The sequence below is a fragment of the Nannospalax galili genome, unplaced genomic scaffold, assembly GCF_000622305.1.
Source record: "Nannospalax galili isolate Female #2095 unplaced genomic scaffold, S.galili_v1.0 scaffold275, whole genome shotgun sequence".
NCBI classification, from domain to species: domain Eukaryota; kingdom Metazoa; phylum Chordata; class Mammalia; order Rodentia; family Spalacidae; genus Nannospalax; species Nannospalax galili.
The window spans coordinates 594,216-617,230 of NW_008335440.1; the positions used below are offsets into that span (position 1 = coordinate 594,216).

At 34.9% G+C, this 23,015-nt stretch overlaps 1 long non-coding RNA gene across 7 annotated transcripts in view; it reads left to right on the plus strand.

Annotated features, from left to right (window-relative positions):
- Positions 1–23,015, plus strand: part of LOC103731778 — a 40,632-nt gene that overhangs the window by 13,047 nt on the left and 4,570 nt on the right. The window contains exons 2-8 of one of the 7 annotated variants that reach the window (XR_003849067.1): positions 653–2,915; positions 3,275–3,643; positions 5,791–6,016; positions 7,217–7,373; positions 20,792–20,863; positions 21,614–21,719; positions 22,538–22,665. This is a non-coding gene — a long non-coding RNA (uncharacterized LOC103731778). Of the gene's footprint in view, positions 1–9; positions 2,916–2,951; positions 3,644–5,790; positions 6,017–7,216; positions 7,374–20,791; positions 20,864–21,613; positions 21,720–22,537; positions 22,666–23,015 lie in introns of those variants that run through there. The other 6 variants (XR_003849066.1, XR_003849068.1, XR_001872377.2 and 3 more) reach the window with 6 other exon arrangements.

Consider the following 23,015-nt stretch of genomic DNA (forward strand, 5'->3'; position numbering starts at 1 on the left):
TCATAAATGTTTAAACGAGTGTTAAAAATATCTTAACCATTGCAAGTATTAATTCTTATTTTTCATTTAATGTGTATGAGGAGGTTTATTGTCCGAGTTGTATTTATATCTGTCAATTACTGCTCCACATTTTCGAATTTTCTGATTATATTTTGGGAATGTATTTTACTTTTAATATTTAGGGTTGATGCTTCTTTTGTGTAGTGAAGGGAAGTGTACCATTGGTATGGTGAAGCAAAGTTCTACTGCATTGAGGTACAAAATTTAGAATGTATATAGTGATTTCCTGAATTTATGTTTTAAACAGCTTGCTAATCACATTTAGAAAATGAAGAATTTAAAAAATATTGGCATTTACTTTTTTCTTGGAATGTCTGAGGAAAAGGGTATTGGATTTTTAGTGATCTCTTGTCTTTAAAAGTTAATCTTGCATTGTTCTTTTTTGTTTTCTAGAGATATGGATATGCATATATTGTAACAATCATTTTGTTTAACTGTGTTTAACTATTTTAAATAATTAACTTTTATATGAGATTTTTAAGATCTATAAGTATTTAAAAGAGTTGGCCTATGATAGTTCAAACTTTTAAATGTATACGGAGGGTAGAACAAGACAAACTTCTAATGAGAATATTACTTCATCTTTTTATAGGATTCATTGAATTAGTGTGATAGTGAAATTACTTGTACACAGTATTAAAAAGGTATCTATGACCTTATGTATGCTACTTGTATATATCTTGCCAAAGTAGCAAGATAGTGGATTTTTAACAACATATTTATTTAAAATACAGTATAAGTCCATTGTAATAATAAAATTGTAGCAATTTTATGGAAAAAAATAGCTTATGCCAAATAAGAAACATGTAGTTGCATTTCATTTTCCTAATCACTAGGATTTATAATACAATTTATTTTTAATTAATTTCTTGAAAGTTCTAAATTACATGATTTTGAATTCATCTGGTACTTGGCAAAAAATTGTAAATAATGAGCTATTTTTTAATTAAACATATAGTAATTTATAGTGAATCACAAAAGTATAAATTTGTAAAATACTGTGTAAATGCTAATGCTCTTTCAAATAAGGTGTCACTTGAAAGATCAGAAAACTTTTAAAAATTGTCAGTTATTTGGGTGATAGTTCAGAAAGGTACAAAATGTTATGCATTTGTTCTCATAACAAATAGGTCACCATTTTATCAAGTGTGAATTGTGCATTAAAACTGAAATGACAGAGTTCTGTTGGCTGGCTGAGCACTGATGAGCCTCCTGATATATTTCTTTATTCCATTTTTCTGTTAATTTGGTTAAGGAGATTTTGTACTACCTCTTAGAACTCTTCAGAGTTCCCTGGTTGCATGACAATATTCAAGACAACTTTGTAAATAGTTATCAAGCACAGACCTTTAACTTTAACATCCAAGCTTCCTAGATACATAGTCTCATAAGTATAATTTTGTAAATAAATCATTGTAAAATTTCATGCTTTCATTGCTTCAAATTTTAAAGAGCAAAATGTCTAAAGGTTGCTTTCTTTCCACTTTATGTGCTTTGTTACTCTTGTAACTAGGTGGTTAGCAGAATGAAACGGATAAGAATGTTATTTCAACTTTTGCTACTCATCTCAAGAAAATAATTATATGTTTATTGTACATTTAAAACCACAAAGTATAATTTTGTAGATGAATTAATGATATGGCATTATGTAAATATATCTTTACAATCATTGTAGAAAATGTGTCTAATAAGGAAGAAATTCTTCTACCTCCTTGAATTAATATACAGTATTGTGCTTACTTTGACTGCGTGACACCATTCAAGACAAGCTGTAAATAACTCACTGAAACTTTATCATTTTAAAAATCAGTTTTCTTCAGATGTGCAGTCTTAATTTCATTGTAAAATAACATCCATAAATGATTGCAGTAAATAATTTTTCAATTTAATGGGCAGTATTTGGTATGTTAAAGATGTAACCCTTGTTACTGATGGGCTTAAAATAGAGAAGATAATAATACGCAAGTCTGATGTATATTGTTTACTTGAAGGAAAGTACTTAAAGACATAAATTAGATTTGGGATTTTTTTTTTTTTTTTGGTCTTTTTGAGACAGTGTCACCCTGTAACCCTAACTGGCCTGGAACTCACTGTAGACCAGGTTGACCTTGAACTCATAGAGATCTGCCTGCCTCTGCATCTGGAGTGCTGTATTAAAGGTGTGTACCACCACACCCGGCCATAAAGGAGAATTTTTATCATTAGGAGGAAAGAAATATACAATAAGTTGTCATGTTAAATGGAGAAGTTAGATGATTGCTAAAATCATTGTTTGCATATTTCTCTTTTCACATTTATTTACATATATGAAATTATACCACATTCATATGTGCATCTCATGTGCTTCAGTAGTGCAGATGGGATATTATTGCTCTTTCAAGAATTAACCCTATCTTAAAATTCTTTGCTCTTGACACTTTTACCTTAGGAATTATGTAATTAGTATATTACTTTTGAATTCTAATTATTTCTTTAACCTCAGTGTTATAGGCTAACCCATAATTTTATGGTAAACATTAAGACCTATACTTTTTCCTAAATTTATTTCTATATGTATGCACTTTTAATCTATAACATTTTTAAAACCTCTGCCTATCTTTATATATTTTGGACATCTATTATTCCCTAAAACTTCTTTAAAAGAACTGAACCTTTTTGACATTGGATACAATATAAATCAGAACATGTGGATGTGCTTAATGAGGACTACTTTACCAGAACTTTCAGGAGGCAGGAAGATCAAGAGTTCAAAGCTACACAGTTTGAGACCAGCTTGGACTACAGGAAACCATGTCTCAAAAGATAAGGAAGAATGAAAAAAGAATGCCTCCCTACACAAACAAAAACAGAATATGGTTTGAACAGCATTTGGCTAGAAAAAATTAAATTGTAAAATTATGTAAATTTTAAAAAATTATATATACTACTGAGACTTTATCTATTATAATTCTCAAAATTCTAATTAATTATTTTGTTTGTGAAATGCAAACATCTAAGAAAATTATCATAGATCTCTATTAATGAAAGAATATTCATAAAGTTTATAGCGTATTTAAGATGAATGTAATGTAACCATGATAAGTATTATTCTAGTATGGAAATGGTTCAGTGTGTAGATATAGAACCTTTAATGTTTGACATTTTGTACAACTTAGTTAAAAAGTAAAAGTTGCATACATATTTGCAAATACATAAATGGAAATTTTTCATATAGGAACATCTAGATTGAATGAATGATTTCTACAAATAGAAAAACATTTGGAAGAATATGTCAAAATCTTAGCATTCCTTAAAATAGGAGAAAGACTGCTTCTTCTGTCTGCCTCTGTATTTTATAAGGGCATTTGAAAATGAACATTTAAATGGCAAGAAAATGTGAAGAAGACAGTTTATGTCTATTTGATTATCAACATCGTGGGAGTGTTGCACTGCCATATACACCTTCATATTCCTAGCAAACCTTATAAATGACTTGTGAATGATTTGTGAAGAGTGTGCACCATAGCCACTATTGTAGCAGAATCATGACTGAGCCAAGAATATTGGATTAGCCAGTGAAAGAAGAGAGAAGATGGAATATCAAGTGAGTACTAAACATTTGTATTTTGGTTGATAAACAAATGAGTAAAAGTATTAACTAAGAAGTTTACAAAGGGTAAATTTTCCTAGTGGCATGTGTACTTGTGGGTATAGCATGTTCATATTAGCATGTTTGCAAGTCACATTTGAGATTAAGTTTCAAATTGCCTGATCCATATTCTGGAAATTGAACCCAGGACCTCCCACATGGTAAGCACAAGATGAACTGCTGAGCTACTTTCCCAACCCTCTTAATTAATTTTGATATAAAAGAAGAATGGATTGTTTACTTCTTTTCATGTTTGACTTTGCTTCAAAGATCTCAAGTAGACATTTAGGGATTTGTAGATCATACAAAATTAGCAAGAAGAATATATAAATACTCTCAACATTAAAATATTCTCAGCACTTAAAATAGCCTCAGCATTAAAATAGAAATTGAGGGTGCTCAGTTTTTAAGAGCATCTTAACCTGATTACACCTTATGAAATGACAGAACATCTGCCTTTCTTTTAAGATATGTATATATATATATCACCTTAAAAATCATACATATATATATATGAAAGTTCATGTGCTTTTTAGTTGTTTTGTGGCCTTAGAGATATCCAAAATTAATATTGCTTCAAACATTGTTTTTGCCATATTTTGAAATTTTGTACATGATTACAATTTTTTTTTCACTGATAGAAATGAAACACAGGGTGTCCCGTCTGCTAAAACCAAATGTTCTATGAGTGAGTTACATTTCTAGCCTTGAATTTCTTCATTAAAATTTTTACAGATAGGGTTTCCTCCCAGGCTGGTGTCACAGACCAAGTATAGCTGCGATTGACCTTGAACTGATTTCGCTGGACTTTTCACCCCATATTTTGGGATTAGAGGTGTGAACCACTATGTCAGCAAGGACAGGAATTAACTCAGGCTCTTTCTCAGGCCAGGCAAGTACTCTACCAACTAGCCATATCCCCAGGTCCCCTGAATTATCTTTTTTGAAGATTATTTTACTAAACTATGTGGTACATATGCAGGCAGTATGGTTCTTTAATTAACTGACTTATGTATTCCATATTAGTTACTGTCTCTGTTACTTAAAAAATACAAGATAAGAGCAACTGAAGTGTTTATTTTTACTGACAGTATATTTGGAAAATCTGTAATGGCAGAGAATGAATGGCATCAAGAGTGTGATGCTGCTGGTCACATTACCTTCACAGTTAGGACCCAGAGCTATGAGAGCACAGAAAGCAAATAGCTTTCACCTACAATATATTCTTATGTCAAAATTGTCTTATTTAACACAGTACAATGCATAATATATACAATGAAAATGCTATAAAACTGGGGCTGGAGAGATGGCTCCATGGTTAAGTAACACTGGCTGTTCTTGCAGAAGACCTGAGTTTGAATTCCAGACCCCACATGGTGGCTAACAACCATCCAGATCTGATGCCTTCTTCTGTCCTCAGATATTTCACAACATGGGTGCACTTACATACATGCAAGTGATGCACACATACACACATACACATAAAATAAAAATAATAAATAAAACTTAAAAAACAAAAATTTACAAAACCAAGCAATAATACAGAAACTGACAAAAAAACATCTAAGGTACACAACAGTGCTAATATTATGAATTACCTTTGTAATTAAAATAATTTTGAATAGTTAATACTTTTATGCTTTTTTGAAATGTATATTTTAATTGAATTTTAGTACATTTCATACAATTTACCAGATAGCCCTCCCCACTTTATTTTGTGCGTTTTTTCATAAATGTTAGGGCCTGTGGTGTCAAGCATTTGTAACCAGATATCTCCATGGTGCAAGTTCATGCATGGGAGTCTAGCCAGACTATCTAGAGTCACTCCCTTAAAGATCAGCTTTCCCTCACCCAGCAGTAATCAGTTGCCAACTAAGGTAGGGGCCTGCTACCCATTTTCCCAGTTCTGTGCTGGGGTTTTGTCTGATGACAGACTAATAAATACATGTATTTAAAGTCTCAAAAAAAGTTTTACTTTTTAGACATTACTGATGATATTAAATTTACCTCTAACTTTAACCCTTTTTTAAAAATTTCATTCTCAGGTAATGATTGAAAGTGAATTAATACTAATACCATTATTTCTGTACTCTACTTCACAGAAAGATCTCAGGAGGTATTGCAGTGGAGTCTTGCTCATCATGAAAATTAGATTGAGCCAAATTTGGAAGGAGACCAGAAGATGTCTTGGAGATAATATTTAGTGTCAATGATGACCGCTTTTTGTTGCTGCTGGACTAAATTTGAGGAGCTGTAGTGATGGTGACTCTACTACATGAGAAAGTCAGAATATTGAGCTTATCAGTGACTTCGTCTCTGCTTTCATAAGTATGAAGTGCATGTAATTATAATTATCACTCATTTCAAGATTACTTTGAAACTGATTCTAAAATTATTATTTTTGCATTGCATAGAGGGTAATATATCATCATTTTTTAAAGAAAAAAATCGAGAATTTAAAGAAACAATTTTTTGTTTATTTTTACCTTTTAAACAGACTGACATTGAGGTTGTCTTACCACAAACTACTGGGTTCTGGGAATATATATATGCACCACTAGGCTCAGCTGCAACAGAATTATTTAAAACAGGATTTTTACTTTCAAAGTGCCTTCTCTAATTTTAATTTATTCTTTTACCTACCTAAGGGCATTTTATTCAGAAACTCTTTTTTTGCTTGTGGTTTTTTTTTTTTTTTTTTTTTTTGAGACAGATCTTCCTGTAGCTCTAGCTGCCTGGACCTCTACGTGAAGACAAGGCTGTCCTCACTCTCAAAGAGATCTGCCTACCTCTGCTTTCTGGGTGCTGGGGTTATAGGCATGTGCCACCATGCCTGGTCATTAATTTTTAAAATTTATTTTTCTTGGATTGAGATAATAACTATAGATTTTAATGTGGTAAATCTGTTAATTAAAGAGTACCATTTTCTAACATTATAAAATTTTTAACAGTCTAATTTTAGTAACTGATGATGTAATAATACAAATAAAGTTGTGTTCATTTTTGTTAATATTGTTACATATAATGTTATTCATTTTTGTTATTTTTACTTCTTTTCACTTTCCATGTAATACATTTCTTTGTTACGTATTCATAAGCTCATTTGTGAACTGTACTGTGAGGAAGTCATCATACACTGCAAATGAAACACCCTGTTTTCCATTCAATTTGTGTGAATATCCAGTTGTACAGAATTATGCATTAAATATAATCATGTTCTCTTGTGCATTTGGAGTTTCATGTTCTTCTTTTACGAACATGTCTATTAATGTATTATTTTGTTGTTCTAATTTTCCTTCAACTGTTTCTGTCATTTCTCTTTCTACCAGTCATTAACGTGCAAATAGGTATATGAATTATTCAAATTTCTTTGACTTGTATTATTTCTGCTTCAACCTAGTATAACTGTAGAAAACTGACACATATTTTGCTGCATGTGTATTTGTTTGATCTTCAATTCACTTTAATTCCTGATGATATTCACTGTCTGACCTGTTCCATTTAGCTCTCCTTTCTCTTCTTTTTCAGAGGACTCCAAGTCTGTATCATTTTCTCCTCAGAATTGATGCTTATACATATTTTCCAAGCTGGAAAAAAATTGCACTTTTCATTTCATTTGTGCCCAATTTAGTAGATTAGGAGAGAATAGATTGCTTTAAATTGAGTCTACTTATCCAACTTCAAGGTATGTCTTTCAATTTATAATCAAATATTTTCATACCTACCTGTCAGAAATTTTGTTAACTAGCAGTTGGAATTGTTCACCATGTTTTTATTGGTCTATGAAGCTCATTTCTAAAATAATTTTCACACTATCATTTAATGTTAGATCCAAGCCACCCTGGTCTACATAGTGAGTTCCGGGCAGGATGGGCCCACAATGTGAGGAATTTCTACAAGGCAGATATTCAAGTGGGAAGTATGAATGAATCCCCATAGTTTGAGTTAAGTTCTTATTGGCAACATTAGGAATTTAAGAGTTTTCTACAAATTCACTGACATTTTTAAGACTTTTTTGCTTTATTGTTCATACTTTCCCTTAAAATTATTGCTATTCTAGGTTAGAATGGAAATCATTACCTTGACCTTGATTTTTAAGTGATCTTCTGTCCTCAGCTTTCTGCCCCCTGTTAAGAGTTAGCATTTTAAATACACATTTTAAAAGTGTCATTGTTATATTTTCCCAGGGGCAGGAAAGATGGCTTAATGGTTAAGAGCACCTACTGCTCTTGCAGAGGAATTAATTTTTGTTTTCTGGCACTCAGGGTAGGTGACTTACAGTTGCCAGTTATACTGGCTCTAGGATGATCTTTCTAAACATGTTTTAATTGAATTTTTGTGATTTTTCATGCAGTAAGTTGTGATGATATTTAGATCTCGTCCCCTATCCAGAGTGAGAGCTAATGAAAGATAAAAGGCATCACTTTAAAAATGGAACTCAGTGGAAATAATTAAATGTTTAGCAATGTGAAAAACCAAAATTTACAATCTTTCCAATAACTTTACTGACTAGAAGGTAATACATTTGTAAGTGGGTCTCACTGTTTAGCCCTGACTGACTTGGAAATTTGAAAAATTCCTAAGAAAATTTTAATCAGAAATTTAATAATTCCCAATAGTGGTCAGATGATAATTCAATCAACCATGACCATTTTTACTGAGATTTAATTCTAAAGCAATTTTTACATGAAAGGCATTTCTGCCTGTTGTGAGCCCTTTCTATTTTCTGAAATTTACACTCTCTCACTACCATGTTGATATGCATATATGAACAATTGAAAGGTAAGATCTGCATTTGAGAGAACATGTGTTGTTTATGTTCCTGAACTTTGATTGCCTTACTTAATATATTTTTCCCAGTGCTATCCATTTTACTGCAAATTATTTAATTCCATTGGTTTAAGTGGATAAATAAAATTCCATTTGAATATCACACATTTTCCTTATCCAACAGTTAATAGCTATTTAGAATGATTCTGTTCTCTACCTATTATTAGTAGAATAAAAATGGATGCACAGGTATCTCTGTTGGAGGATATGATGTTCTTTGGGTAGAAACCCTGAAATGGTATAGTTGAGTCATATGAATGAAAGTCTCATTTTTGCTTCATGCATGTTACTCAAGCACTCTAAGAACTGAGGTACAACCCGATTCTCAAATTTAAAATCCTTTATTTGTAAATAGTATAAGTCTCAAAGAATGTGTAATAGTTAATATTTAAAAATTTGTTCACAATTTCATATATATATATATATATGCATGTATTTTCATCATATACCCCTTAATCCTTCCACATTTTTCATTTCCATGAAACTCATTCTTCCAAACAGTATCCTCCTAATTTCAAGTATGTTTTTTATTTTATGGCCTACTGCATTTAATAACAGTTACCTGCCCCCCACGGGGCCAGGGGGGCTTAATTACTTGAGCTAAATTGACTTACTAGTGGCTACAGCACTAAGTAATATCACTTCTCCTCAGCAGCCATTAACTGCATATAGCTCCATTGGGAAGGGTGGGGCTATATGAGCCACACCCTATCAATGATGGAATATTGACAGTCCTGGTCTTGTGCAGTTTTCTTGCCACTGCTACTGTAAACTCATAGATGTAGCAGATATGGCATGTCTTCACAGCCCTCTTTCCAGTCCTTGGGCTCTTGAATTCCACTCTATTATTTTTGATGGTTCCTGAAATTGGAGGGATGATCCTGTTTAGTCCTGAGAACTTAAACAGTCACTTATTCTCAGAACACTGATCAGTTATGGGTTTCTTCATTGACTGCTGCTCACTACAAAAGAAGTTTTTCTCACCAAGGTCGAGAAACACACTTAACTATGGATATAAACATAAATATTTAGACTACATTTTGACACCATGTCTCTTTAGCAATAAAAGATAGAAGCTTCCTCCCTAGAGCTTATGACCTATCCCACTGTTTGTTTTTTAAACCAGTTTTACAGTACTAGACATGGATTCCTTTTGTGGAGGAAGCCTAAAATCAAATTAGGAGTGAGTTACCCACTCAACAGTCATCCCACAGTTGTTACTATGAGACACATCTTGCCTCTTAGGTTGGCATTATAGTTTAGTTTTCAGGGCTCACAGTTGGTAAGACTGCTGATACCTTTTCTCTTGGCAGCCTGCATAGTATTTTTCGGCTATTTGGAAGCTAAACAGCTAGGATGCACTTTACAGCTCTGTTTAAGCTTGATTCAATATGTCCTGCATAATATGTGGTGCCTTCAGCAGTATGATCTTATCATGCTGTTGTTGACAATGAAAAGCAAAGAGTCTGTTGTGCTCTGAGACCATGACCAGCACCTCAGAGTAAAGAAACCTATACCTGGCCCTGGGACTTTTACTCAACCAACCAACCAACTAACCAATCAACCTGTGGCTTCATATAATAGGATTATTCACTTATGCAGGGTACCCTCAACCTTTTTTTTTTTTCACAAAAAATACTTTGAAAGGTATATGCCTTTGATTGCAGAATTTGCCTTTAATCCCAGAGGCAAGTGGGTCTGTGTGAGAGGCCTGCCTGGTCTAAATTGTGAGTTCCAGGGTAGATGGAACTGTAGGGAGACCCTGTCTCAAAAAGAACAAAAATATATTTAATAATATTACAACACTCTTTTCCATATTGATTTTAATACATTCCTTCTTTTGGTTAATCCTGCTCCGCTGCCCCCCCCATCTCCGCTGAAACCTTTGTACTACCAGTAACCCTCCACTCTGCTTTCCTATCACAAGTGTTCTATTTCCACTTCTTTAAGGTCACCTATTCCCCCAACCTTATAGTAGCTCCTTTGTAGCTTTCTAACCTCTTCTAGCACTTCAAAATCTGAAAATCTGAGTAAGGACCTGCCTATGAGTAAAGATGCTATTAGTATTTCTGGCCCTGGATTATCTCAGATTGTCCAGTGCCAGCCATTTATGGGTAGATATCATTCCACTTTTCTTCAGAGACAATTCCACTGTGTATATGTACCACATGTTCTTTAACCGTTCATCAGTTGATGTACATCTAGGATGATTTCATTTCCTAAGTGTTGCTACAAGAGGAACAATGAACATGAACTTGCAATTATCTGTGAAGCAGGAATTATTGCTTTAGGTCAATTCCCAGGAGTTAATTCTGGGACATATGGTAGTTTTTTGTTGTTGTTGTTTTGGTTTGGTTTTTTGTTTTTTTTTTTTAAGCGCTTTCCCACTCATTTCCTTACTGTACCAATTTAGTCTCCCGTAGACAGTGAATAAGGACTGCCCTTTCCCCACAACCTTTTCAGCACTGTTTTCATGATAATCATTCTCACTGGAATGAGATGAAACCTCCAAGTGAATTTCATTTGTATTTTCCTGATGGTTGGGGAATTCTGAACATTTAAAAAGTATTTATTAGCTATTTTTATTCCTTTCAGACCTCTCTTCAGTTTCTTATCATATTTTTGATTGGGTAGTTTTGTTTTCTTGATGTTTATATTTTAGATCTTTGTGTAGTGTAGATGATAATCCTCCATCAGATATATATTTTGTAAATTTTTCCCCCTTTTGCAGACTCTTTGATATACAAAAACATAATTTCATGAGGTCGTAATTATCTGTTGTCCTTATTTTCTGAGTGACACAAGTCCTATTTAGAATGTCCTTCCTATTCCTGTACTTTTAATGCTATATTTTCCTCTAGTGGATCCAGTGTTTCAGGGCTTATGCTGAGAACTTTGTCCCATTTGGAGTTGATTTTTGTGTAGGGAGAGAGATTGTTGCATTTACAGTTGATTTTTTTACATGATAAGAAATCTAGTTTCATTCATTTTTATTTAAATGTTTGATTATTGAGAATTTTATACATGAGTACTGTATATCATTTCCATCCCTCCCCCATCCAACTCCCTTTTCTCTTCCTCAAGTTCATAATCTCTCATTATTGTTGCACACTGTGTGTGTGTGTGTGTGTGTGTGTGTGCATGTGTATGCATGCATGCAAATCCCAGCTAGCTCATATAGTGTTGCTCTTAAGGACAGGTGCTCCTGGCTTACCTCTTTGGATTGGATAGCCTATCATGGGCCCCATACCTGGGGAAGACTGATTCTTTCTCTCGCGTTAGCCACTGATTGCCTATAACTCTTCATCTAGTCATAGGATCTTGTGAAATGTTCCCTGTCTATCCACTTGTATTTTCATTATGCATGTCTTGATAAGGGAAACTTTTTGTTGAAATTCCTTGGGTCAATTTCCCTGTCTTGTCTAGAAGACACTGTTTCATAGCAGGTATTCTGGTCCTGTGGCTGTTACAATCTACTGCTCTCCTTCCACAATATTTGCTGTGCTTTAGGTATAAGGATGGCACTGTAGATGGTTGGAGCTGGACGCAGCATGCATGGTCACTTATTTATTCTCTTCATCTTAACCAGTTATGGATCTCTGTTGTAGTCTCTGTCTCCTGCAAAATGAAGCTTCTCTGATAAGAGGGGTGGAAACTACACTTCAGTGTGGGAACTACACTTCCCTGTGGGAACAAGCCTAAGTATTTGGAGTACAGTTAGAACCTATATTGACTTAGGACAATCACAGTAGTCATAGGTTCTCTTATAGAGTCTGTGATTTCTCCAACCAGAGATAGCTGACTAAGTTTACAGCATAAGGTTTGAATTTCATTCTATTGAGTGGGCATATGTTTCTACACACAGATTTGCACATTTTGCATGTTTTTTTATTTTATCTATGTATGGTTTTTGTTGAAAACCAGGTGACTGTAGCTGTGTGGGATTATATCTTGGTCATCTATTATATTCCATTGACCAAAATATGTGTTACTCTGCCAGTGCCATGATGGTTTCATTAATAGGCTTTGTAGTATAACTTGAAATCAGATATGTCACTATCCAGTATTGATCCTATTGTTCAGGATTACTTTGACTCTCCAGGCTATTTTATGTTTCCATTTGAACTATAAGATTGCCTTTTCTTTAAAGAATGGTAGTAGAATTTCGATAGGAATTATTTTGAATCTGTAGATTGCTTTTTGTAGGATAAGCATGAGCATGCGCAATCTTTCCAGCTTTAGGGACTTCCTAAATGTCCTTCTTCAGTTCATTAAAGTTTACATTGTGGAGACTTTTCTGAAGCTATTGTGAATGGGATTATTTAACTTATTTCTTGCCTGTCCTTGGTATATAGGCATGTGTTTATTTTTGTATGTTAACTTTTGTAAACTGATATTTTGGTGAATCACATGTTTTTATCACAACCATGTTCAGTTTTTATGGACTCTTTATGGTATTTTATATATAAAGTCGTGTAATCTGCAAATATCGATGCTTTGGTGTCTTTTCCATTTGTATCCCTTTTATTTCATTTCCTTATTTCTTTAGCTATGACTTCAAGCAGTACATTAAAGAAGAGTGGATGGCCAAGGCTACTTATACAGGAAAGAGTTTATTTGGGCTTATGGTTCCATAGGAATAAGAGTCCATGGGGTATTAGGAAGGGATGGAAACAGCCAGCCAGAGCCCAAAGTTGAGAGCTCACATGCAGGAAGCTGACAGGAAAAAAAATCTCAAGGCCTGTCCCCAGTGATTACTTTCTATATCAAGACCATACCTACTAAAGTGTTCATGACTTCCACCAAATAATGCTACCAACTGACCTAAGTGTTCAAATTCAGTGCCTGTAGGAGCATTTCTTGTTCAAACCAACACCATGAATATTTTTAATATTTTATTTACTTTTATTTATTTGTATGTATTGCCTGCATGTATGTAAAGTGTACCCATGGAGATCAGAAGAGTGTTGGATCCCCTGGAGCTGAAGTTAACGAAGGCTGTTAGCTGCCATATGGGTGCTGGGAACCAAACCCCAGTCTTCTGCAAGAGCAGGCAATGCTCTTAAATGATGTGCCCCCATACCATTAATATTTAAAGTCATTTGTTGATTTTGTTGTGTAGTATTTTCTTGGTTAGTTTTCACATCTATGGTACATAGATAGTTTGGACTAAGTATGAAATTTAGTATCTACTTAGTTTGGACTAAATGTATGATATACTTTCTAAAAGCTTTAAGAATTTTTTGACGTTATGTAGCTTTATTTCAATTTATGAAAATATAAATCAAATTATGATATCAACTTTGAAAATTGCCCTCTGACCTACACATGTGTGGCATGGCACACAAGCTCCTGAACTCACACATTATGCATATACACAAATAATTTTTAGTTTTTGAGAAATATCCTATGTCTCACCTAATTCCTCCCTCCAGTTACCCCATGTCTCCCAATTTGTACCTCTGACAACCTCATGTATTTTTGTGGTTGTTTTGGCCAAGAACTAAGCCCACTAAACCCTTTGTGTATGAGTTTGGGAGCATCCAATGACATAAGAAACCCACCATTGGCGACAATCTCAAAAAAGTGATTCTCCCTCCACCAGAAAATATCCACCTCTGAGAACTCCTCATTAAGTGGTGGCAACAGGAGATCATTTATCCCATCTATGCTGAGATTTTGACTGACTTCATTTTGTTCAGGCTGGTGTAAGTAACCACAGTTGTGACTTCATGAGTGAAACTGACATGTCCAGAGGACAGCACCCTACAACACTCTTCTCTATCATTTGGTCTTACATTGTTTTCTGCCTCCTATGCCACAATGTTCCATGAATCTTGGTGGTGATGGGGTTAATATAGATCTTGTATTGTGATTTTAATTTCAGTTAATAACCCATGTCTTCTGGGAGAAGACATTATCCATTGAAGGGGAATTCCATTTGTACTGTTTTTTCAAGTTGCATTTTGAAATTAGCTTAATAACTATAAGATTTTCTTTATAACTACAGGGTGTTTTTCATAGATGCTTAGTTTTTGTTAACCCACCAACTATCCTCTCCTCTCCCCACCCCTACCCCCATTCCTGTTTAATTATTTAACCCTCAGTATCCCTACTCTTCTTTTATATAACATGTGTTGTGTCATCACTTGGCATTGTTTTAATTTTTTATTTTTTATGTGTATGAGTGTATTGCCTGAATGTAGGTGAGTGCACCTGTGTTGTGCAGTGCCAAGGAGGTCAGAAGAGGGCTTCAGATTCCCCTGGAACTGGAGCTAAGGACGATTTGTAACTGCCATGTGGGTGCTAGGAATTGAACCTGGGTCCTCTGCAAGAGCTGCCAGTGCTCTTAACCGCTGAGCCATCTTTCCAGCCCCAACCTTGACATTTTTTTAAAGTTTGGCACCCTCTCCCCATCATCCCTTGATCACTCCATATTCCTCTACCCCTCTCAACTTAAGCCTTTTCTCCACATTATTCTAACACTATTTTTGTTACCTCTAATGTACTATTGCCTCCTTAATGTGTCTAGTCAGAAAGGCCCCTTTCTTGTTTCCTGGCTTCAACTTGTGCTCCAAGTTAAATACCCTTGAAAAAATAAAAAATTTAAAAAAGACTCCCTATCCCTCCAGTAGCAATTAGCTGTCAATAGCACCTCAGCTTGAGGTGAGACAGCATGTGCCTCTTCACTGTCCTTTTGTGAATAGTGACTGGCTCAAGCATGTGCTGGTCTTCTTTAGGTAACCACAGCTGCTATGGGTTTGATTTCAGAGACCACGCCTCACACAGAAGACTATGACAGAAGATAGCATCCTTAGCACTTCCCCATCCCCCAAATTTTATATTCTTCTCTTCCCTGATATATGTCCATAGGGGGGATAATAGCAATGCCAATTTCAGTACTGAGCACACAACAGTCATTTATTTGCAACATTTTGACCAATTATGAGTCTCAGCATTGTCTGTAGCTCACTGCAAACAGAAGCTTTTCTGACTAAGGTTGAGAGAAACTAGGGTATTCAGGGTCCACTGCTGGGTAAGACTATTAATAACTTTACTTGCTAGCAAACTACATAGCTGCTTTCCAAAGTATGAAAACTAGTCTGCAGGGAAGAATTTTACAGGTCTGCTTTAGCAATATGGTTACTTCAGCCTTAGGGTTTATCTTGTTCAGGAGGGCCACAAAGAGCCATAGAAACTGTCTTAGTTGTTTTATAACACTTCTAAAGTTAGTACAATAATTTTTGTAGCAACTTGGCATACTTAGAATACCGAACCATCCTTGCATTGATATAGGATGAACTTTTAATTGGCTGTAAATTATTTTTTTGAAAACTGCTAGATGTTTTAATTAGGCAGATTTTTTGAAGGAAAATGATAAGATAACCTATTCATAGGAGTTGGTTAAGTAGTTTTTGAGAACATTTTAATTTTAAGGGGGCATTAAATTTTACTCATTTCCTGGGTGCTAGAGAGATGGCTCAGTAGTTAAGAGCACTGACTGCTCTTGCAGAAGATCTGGGTTCAATTCCCAGCACCCACATGGTGGCTACAAACTGTCCATAACTCCAGTTCCAGGGGAATCTGAAGCCTTCTTCTGACATCTGTGGCCTTACATGACCTGGGTGCACTCACATACATACAGGCAATACATTCATACACATAAAATAATAATTAAAAAATATATAAAAATTTTATTCATTTCCTTTGATTTTAATTAGTTATGATTGACAGAAGACTCTATACTTTCTAGATATTTTTTTTTTGTGTGTGTGTGTGTGTGTTTCCCTCAGCCTCATAAATGCTGAGATTGTAGACTTGGTCCTCATCACATCATTGTCTCCCTCCTCACATTTTTATTAGTTCTTTGAGAATTTCATGAAACATATTTTGATCATATTCATACCCACTTCCCCCAGTTCCTCCAAGTCCACCCACCTTCCTTACCCACCCAACTTTGTGACTTTTTTAAAAACCCTTTTTGTGTTGCTCATATACTCTTTGGAGTTTGGTCCTACACTGGAAAGCAGTCGACCTACACAGGTACCTCTCTATTAAGACAAACTGGCTACCTCTCTGAGCAGCTATAATATGCCAGTAGCTCCTCATCTGGGGATTGGGTATCATGCTCAACTCCTCTCTCCATGTTGGGATTTTGTCTGGTAGTCTAGTAGTATTTTCTTGGTCAGGTTTCTTATCTGTTGTATATGTACACATGGTTTGCCATATGTATATGATATTTATACTTCTTAAAATGTTTTTCAATGTTAAGCAGCTTTATTTTATTTTGTAAAAACTTGTGCATGCTTTCACAAATTCTGTGAGTTTGTATGTGTGCCTACCTTCTCCCCAGAAAACACTCCTGCTCATAATTTTCCATTCTGTCTTCTGCACTGATTCCTGACACTTGGGAGGAGAGAGTGTGATTTATGTGTCCTATTTAGGACTAAGTAATGTGCATTCTCTTATTCTCTATTGCTCAGCCAGTTGTGGGTCTCTGGGTTAATTGCCATCTATTGCCATAAGAGGCTTCTCTGATGAGGACTGAGAGATGCACTAATTTATGGTTATAACTATACTTCCTTGGGTTTTGGTTTAATACTATGTTTATTTAGCTAAAAAATAGTAGTTTCTCCCCTAGGGCCTATGAACTCCTTAGCCAGAGGTCTTTGACCTGGATAACAGTGCCAGATAAGGGTTTAATGCAGTAGAGTAGGCTTTAAATCCAAGCAGAAATGTTTAGTTACTCCCGTGGCATTCATGTCACTATTCTGCCAGTAGTGCAATAGGTCCTATAGACTCCCAGATATTACAGGCTATTATACATCTTCTTGGTCACCCCCCAGAACTTTACGCTAAGACCCTATTCCTGAAGACATGATATATTTAAGTAATCGTACATGGAGGAACCAAGTTGTTTAATGAGGAAGCCTCATTCTCTACTGGCTAGCTTCTGTGGTGCTAGAAGGTGCTTTATTTGTTCCAAAGCAGAAAATCACTCATCAGTCTTATTTGAGCATCATCCCTGAGAGCTATCATGATACCTTATTTTCTTTCAAAGTAACATTTGAAATTTTTTAGAAAAACTTTATTTAGTGTGTATGCCTGTGTGACATCATGTCTTCTATGGCATGTCTCTAGAGGTAAGAAGACAAATTCTGTCCTACCATGTACATTTCAAACTCGTACTCAGGTCATCAGAATTGGCAGCAAATGCCTTTACCTCCTCAGCTATCATGCTTGCTCACATTTGAAATCTTTTCTCTTTTTTTGTAATTTGCTAAGAATACACCATTACTTTTCATTTTTTGTTTGTGATATTTATTTTGTGGTGATTATGACACCCAAATCAAAATGCTTGCTAGGCAAGTATTCTACCATAGAGGTACATCTAAGGCTGTAACATTAAAAAAGTTCACACCTGATAAAGCAGTATAAATTTTTTGTAAGCAGCTATCAAATTATGAAAGAATTTGGTAATTATGCATATAAATGATTATTCCAGATAATCTGGAATGTTCATCATAGCAAAATCATACCATAAGAGAATTTCAGAAATTTCATCACAAAATTAATCCATAGGTAAAAAATTTGGTATAACTTTTTCCATGACTAGAGATCATTTTCAGACTACACCTATGTAGTGTCAGTTTTTATACTTCAGTGTCTTTGGATATACTCTGAAAGGTAAATTTAAGCTACTGAAAAACCTTATTGCTTTCTTGTATGTTTTTAGTGACCTAATAAAATTTTCTAGTACCTTGGGACTGGAGAGGTGGTTCAGTGGTTAAGAGCACTGACTACTCTTGCAGAGGAACGGAGTTCAAGTCCCAGGACCCACATGGTGGCTAACAACCATCTGTAACTCCAGTTCCAGGGGAACTGGCACCTTCTTCTGACTTCCGCAGGCATTGCATGACATGGGTGCACCTAAGTACATGTAGGGAATACATCATACACATAAAATAAAAATAATACATAATTTTTAAGTTCCAGTACCTTGATGAATGTGCTATTAGTGTTAATTTTTTGATTATTAAGTTTTTGTTCATGCTAGTGTTGGTTCCAGACCTTCACATGTGCTAAGCTTGGACTATACCACTGATGTATATTTTCAGCTCCTGCATTCCATTTTGCATTTATTTAGAAGATTATCCATTAGTTATAAATGAAATAGTAGAATGCAAGATAATTAAATGAAAAATTTGATGTTATGGCATTTTCAACAATTTGTTAATCTTTTGCAGTGTTAAATTGTTACTGCCTGCTTGTAATTTGGTGTGGGGCCATCCACCTTAGGCTAGGCAACCTACCAGTGGCCACACTCCAATGAAAAATATGACTCATTTTCCCCTAGCAGGCATCAGTTGTCAGTAGTTCCTGAGCTAAGTACTGATCCTCATGAATCTCTCTTTAATCTATCCTGGAATATTAATTGGTTTGATCTTACATTATAGGTCTTTTTCAAAGTATAAGTGCTATGTTTTACACAGCATGAGTGCAATGGCCATGTCCTGTCCATGACACTCCTTCCCATCTTTAGGTGCTTAAATTCTTCTGCACACTGTTGTGCAGTGTTTTTTCCTTGAGCCTTGAGTGTGTGTGTGGGGGGGGGTTTCTATAAATGTCCCATTTGGTATTTACAGTTTATAAAATTTGTCAATTTTGATGACACAATGAGTTACATTGGGGTTGCTAAGAGGAGCATTGTCCTCTCTCTCTCTCTCTCTCTCTCTCTCTCTCTCTCTCTATATATATATATATATATATATATCTCAGTAAAGAAAATGCCCCTTTGCCAGCAACCATTATGCCCATTCATATATACTGATGAACATGTTATGAAGCATTAGTAGTATAATATATACTAATAGAAAAACCCTGTTTTCCAGTTTTTGTGGATATTTAACAAGTGGTTCTGGGAAAAATATGCTGATCATTGAAATGATGGGTGACAGTGTCTTTCTATTTTTGTTAAAGGATGCCTGTCATTAGATTGATTTCATGTGTCTAAATTAAGGGCCATGCCCCATCACATCTAAGTTGCATAAATGCTCATTTTTCATCATTGACTTTTTGCTTACTATACTTTTTAGAGAATGTTACTGTCAGTTATTTAATCCAGAAGTGACCAGTGCTTTAGAAACTCGTTCTGTAGTTTCAAACACAGGATCTTGTTGCCTTAAGCTCCTGCATATTGGGATTAAATATACACAATCAAAATGAGCTTTTTGTTCCAGAAGGATAATTTTTATTTTGATATAAAGTACACAAAGTGTTGTGTATTGCTCATTTTAGTAGGAAGTTGTTTTTCCCTTGGCTTTTTAACCTACTGCATAGTCTTACATATTTTGATTTTTAAGAAATATTTTATCATTTGTATTTTACTTCTCTGAGTACATTATTGTCTGCAAGTATGTAAGTGCATTCCTGTCACACAGTGATCACGGAGGCCAGAGAGGGCTTTGGATCCCCATGTTGTTAGCTACCATGTGGATGCTGGAAATTGAACCAGGTCCTCTACAAGAGCAGCCAGTGCTCTTAACCACTAAGTCATCTCTCTAGCCCCATAATTTGATTATTAACTCTCTTTATCAGATGTGTAGTTTTCAAGTATATTGTCCCATTCCACAATATTTCTTTACTGTCTATTGTTTTCCTTTGCTATGCTGAAACTTCTTAGACTAATGCAGCCTGATGCTATTGTTCATATCTCTTTTTTTTCACATATCTCTCTGCCTGGAGTTCATGTTCTTATCATTCTTTCCCCAAACCAATACAGACACATAGTTTAAGAGTCATGCTTCAGGGAAATCCTTTTTCTGTGGGCTAGCCTATCATGCAAGGGGTACACGGTGAGAATCTGCATTCTTTATTTGAGAAAATTCATGATATATGTTTTTCTGAATCTTTTTTTTTAACATGGTAAACTCTAGTTCCATCCATATTTCTAAGAATGCCATTTCATTTTACTTTATAGCTGAATAAAACTCTATTGTATATATGTGCCACATTTCTCATCCAGTTATCTCTTGGACATCTATGGGGAATAGATGCTTATTTCTGAATTTTGTTATTTAACTGTTGGACTCCTTCTAGAATTAATTTGATATTAGAAGTTCAGTTCCTTAATAAGGTGTCATTTTTCTCTTCCTGTGTTATGCATAATTTAATTTCATGCAAACCCACTTAATAATCCTTTGGATTATTTCCTTTCACTAAGCCTATGTCTTAAAGAATTTGCCTACATTTTCCTATGGATTGTTTCTTTAGGTTACTGGATCAGTCTCACAAATTGATGGATAAATTGATGAATGCTGAAATGGATCTATACATTAGTGGCAGGTCAGTAAATCAAGGGACTCAGAAATAGTTGATAAGAAAATGCATGTTGTGTATGGATGGATGGTTGCATGCAGAAATGCATTTTGAATAGAATTAAAGGAATGCATATTTGAGTGTTAAATAAAATATATTTATTTACACATGTTAATCCAAGTGTATAATGAAATATATATGTACATATATGTATTAAATATATATATTCACACACACGAAGTATATTGAGGGTTTGGGTGTAGATAAAATGAGAATTCCAAAAGAAGTGAAAATAAGTGGAAAAATGGATGAAGTGACTAAGATCTGCTTAATAGCGTATGAGTCAGGTAACTCAGGAGAGTCTTAACTTCTTAACCATAGTGACCTACACATGTGTTTCTCACAGTCAGTGTCATGTTGATTTATAGGGGTCCTGTACTTATATTAGTCATTCATGCTAAATATGACAAAGACAGTAAAGTTTCATTGTTCATTGTGAGTTTCAGAGATAACAGGTAAAGCCTGTAATTTTTCTATAAAGTAATCACATGGAGTCCTGTTGTTGTAGGGATTTGTGAAGTGTGTTGCCTTTTAAAGAAAAGATAAATAATATTTTAATACATTTAATAATGTATTAAAGATAAATAATATTTTAATACATTTAGTAATGTATTTCACAATAAGTAAATTCGAACTGGGAATGGTGGCATGTACACACCTTTAATCCTTGTACTTGGGAAACAGAGTCAGGTGGATCTCTGTGATTTATTTTTTTAGGTCATCCTGGTCTACACAGTGAGTTCCAAGCCAGCTAGGACTGTATAGTGAGACCCTGTCATGAGCAAAACTAAACAATTTTCTCATAATTAAGATGGCTGATGAAGTAAGTGTTGGATGTTGTAATTAGCTTGAATTAATCTTGCATGGGAAACTTCTACCCCCTAGAAGATATTGAAGGCTCTCTAATTGCAGCAGAGAATATTTTATTAACCCTTGTTAGCTGATCACTTACTCCTTTACTTACAGACTCCATTTTTGCTTTCTGGATCATTTTCTCATTCACTTTATGAGGGATGCAAGGGGGATAGTTATATCATCTGAGGGGTTTATGATTATAAATCTTTATAGAGTTTAGACTTAAGTAGTCATTTTTTTCATGTATATTTTATTTATGTTTGTGTGTGTGTGCATGTATGCATGCATGTGTGTGAATGTCACATGTGTCTGGGTACCCAAAGAGACCAGACAAGCATTTTTATTCCCTTCAAGCAGGAGTCCCAGGGTGTTCTGAGCTGCCTGGCATGGGTGGTAGGAACCAAGCTAAGGTCCTCTAAAAGATTAACAAGTGCTTTTAATCACTGAGCACTTGTTTTTGTTTATTTGCTTGCTGATCCTAGAGTTTAGTGATAGAGATCATGCCTAGAATATGCAAAGCCCCGGGTGACATCCTTAGCTCCATACAATGTTATAAATGCATAGTCTGCCATGTTCTTATATCTTCAGTGGACTATATATTTCTCATCTGTTTTCTGTTGTTCACATAGAAACATGTCGAGGTGAGACTAAAAAAAAAGGAAAGTGCCTTGGAATAGCTAATTGCCATGTTGAGCAAAGGTGCCATGAGTGCCACTAATATATATATATATGTGTATTATGAGCAAATTTTCTTGTTATGAAAATTTGAGTTCCTTATGGTTTCAGATTGACTGAATAACAAGCTTCATAGGAGACTTCAAGATGAATGATTGAAGAATTGAAGATTTGGCAGAGAGTAGTATTGCTTGTAGTATTGCTTGTAATCTCAGCACTTAGGAATCTCATTCCGGTGGGTAAGTAAGTTCAAGGCCAGCCTTAGTGTGACTCTGTTGACACAAACTAAGTAATGAAAAGGGATAGATTTCCACTTAAAGTTTAAGAATAGTTGATAATTGGGGACTGGATAGATGACTGAGGAGTTAGTTAAGAGCAGTTGCTGCTCTTCGAGAGGACTTGTGTTCGTCTCCCAACAACCATATCAGGCAGCTCACAACTGCTTGTGTCTCTAGTTCCTGGGGTAGCTGACCCCTGTCCTCCACAGGCACCTCCACTCATATGTATAGACATAAACACAAAATTAAAATAAACTGAAATATTTTTAATTGATAAGGGGCTACAGAGATGATTCAGAAGTTTGTACTCC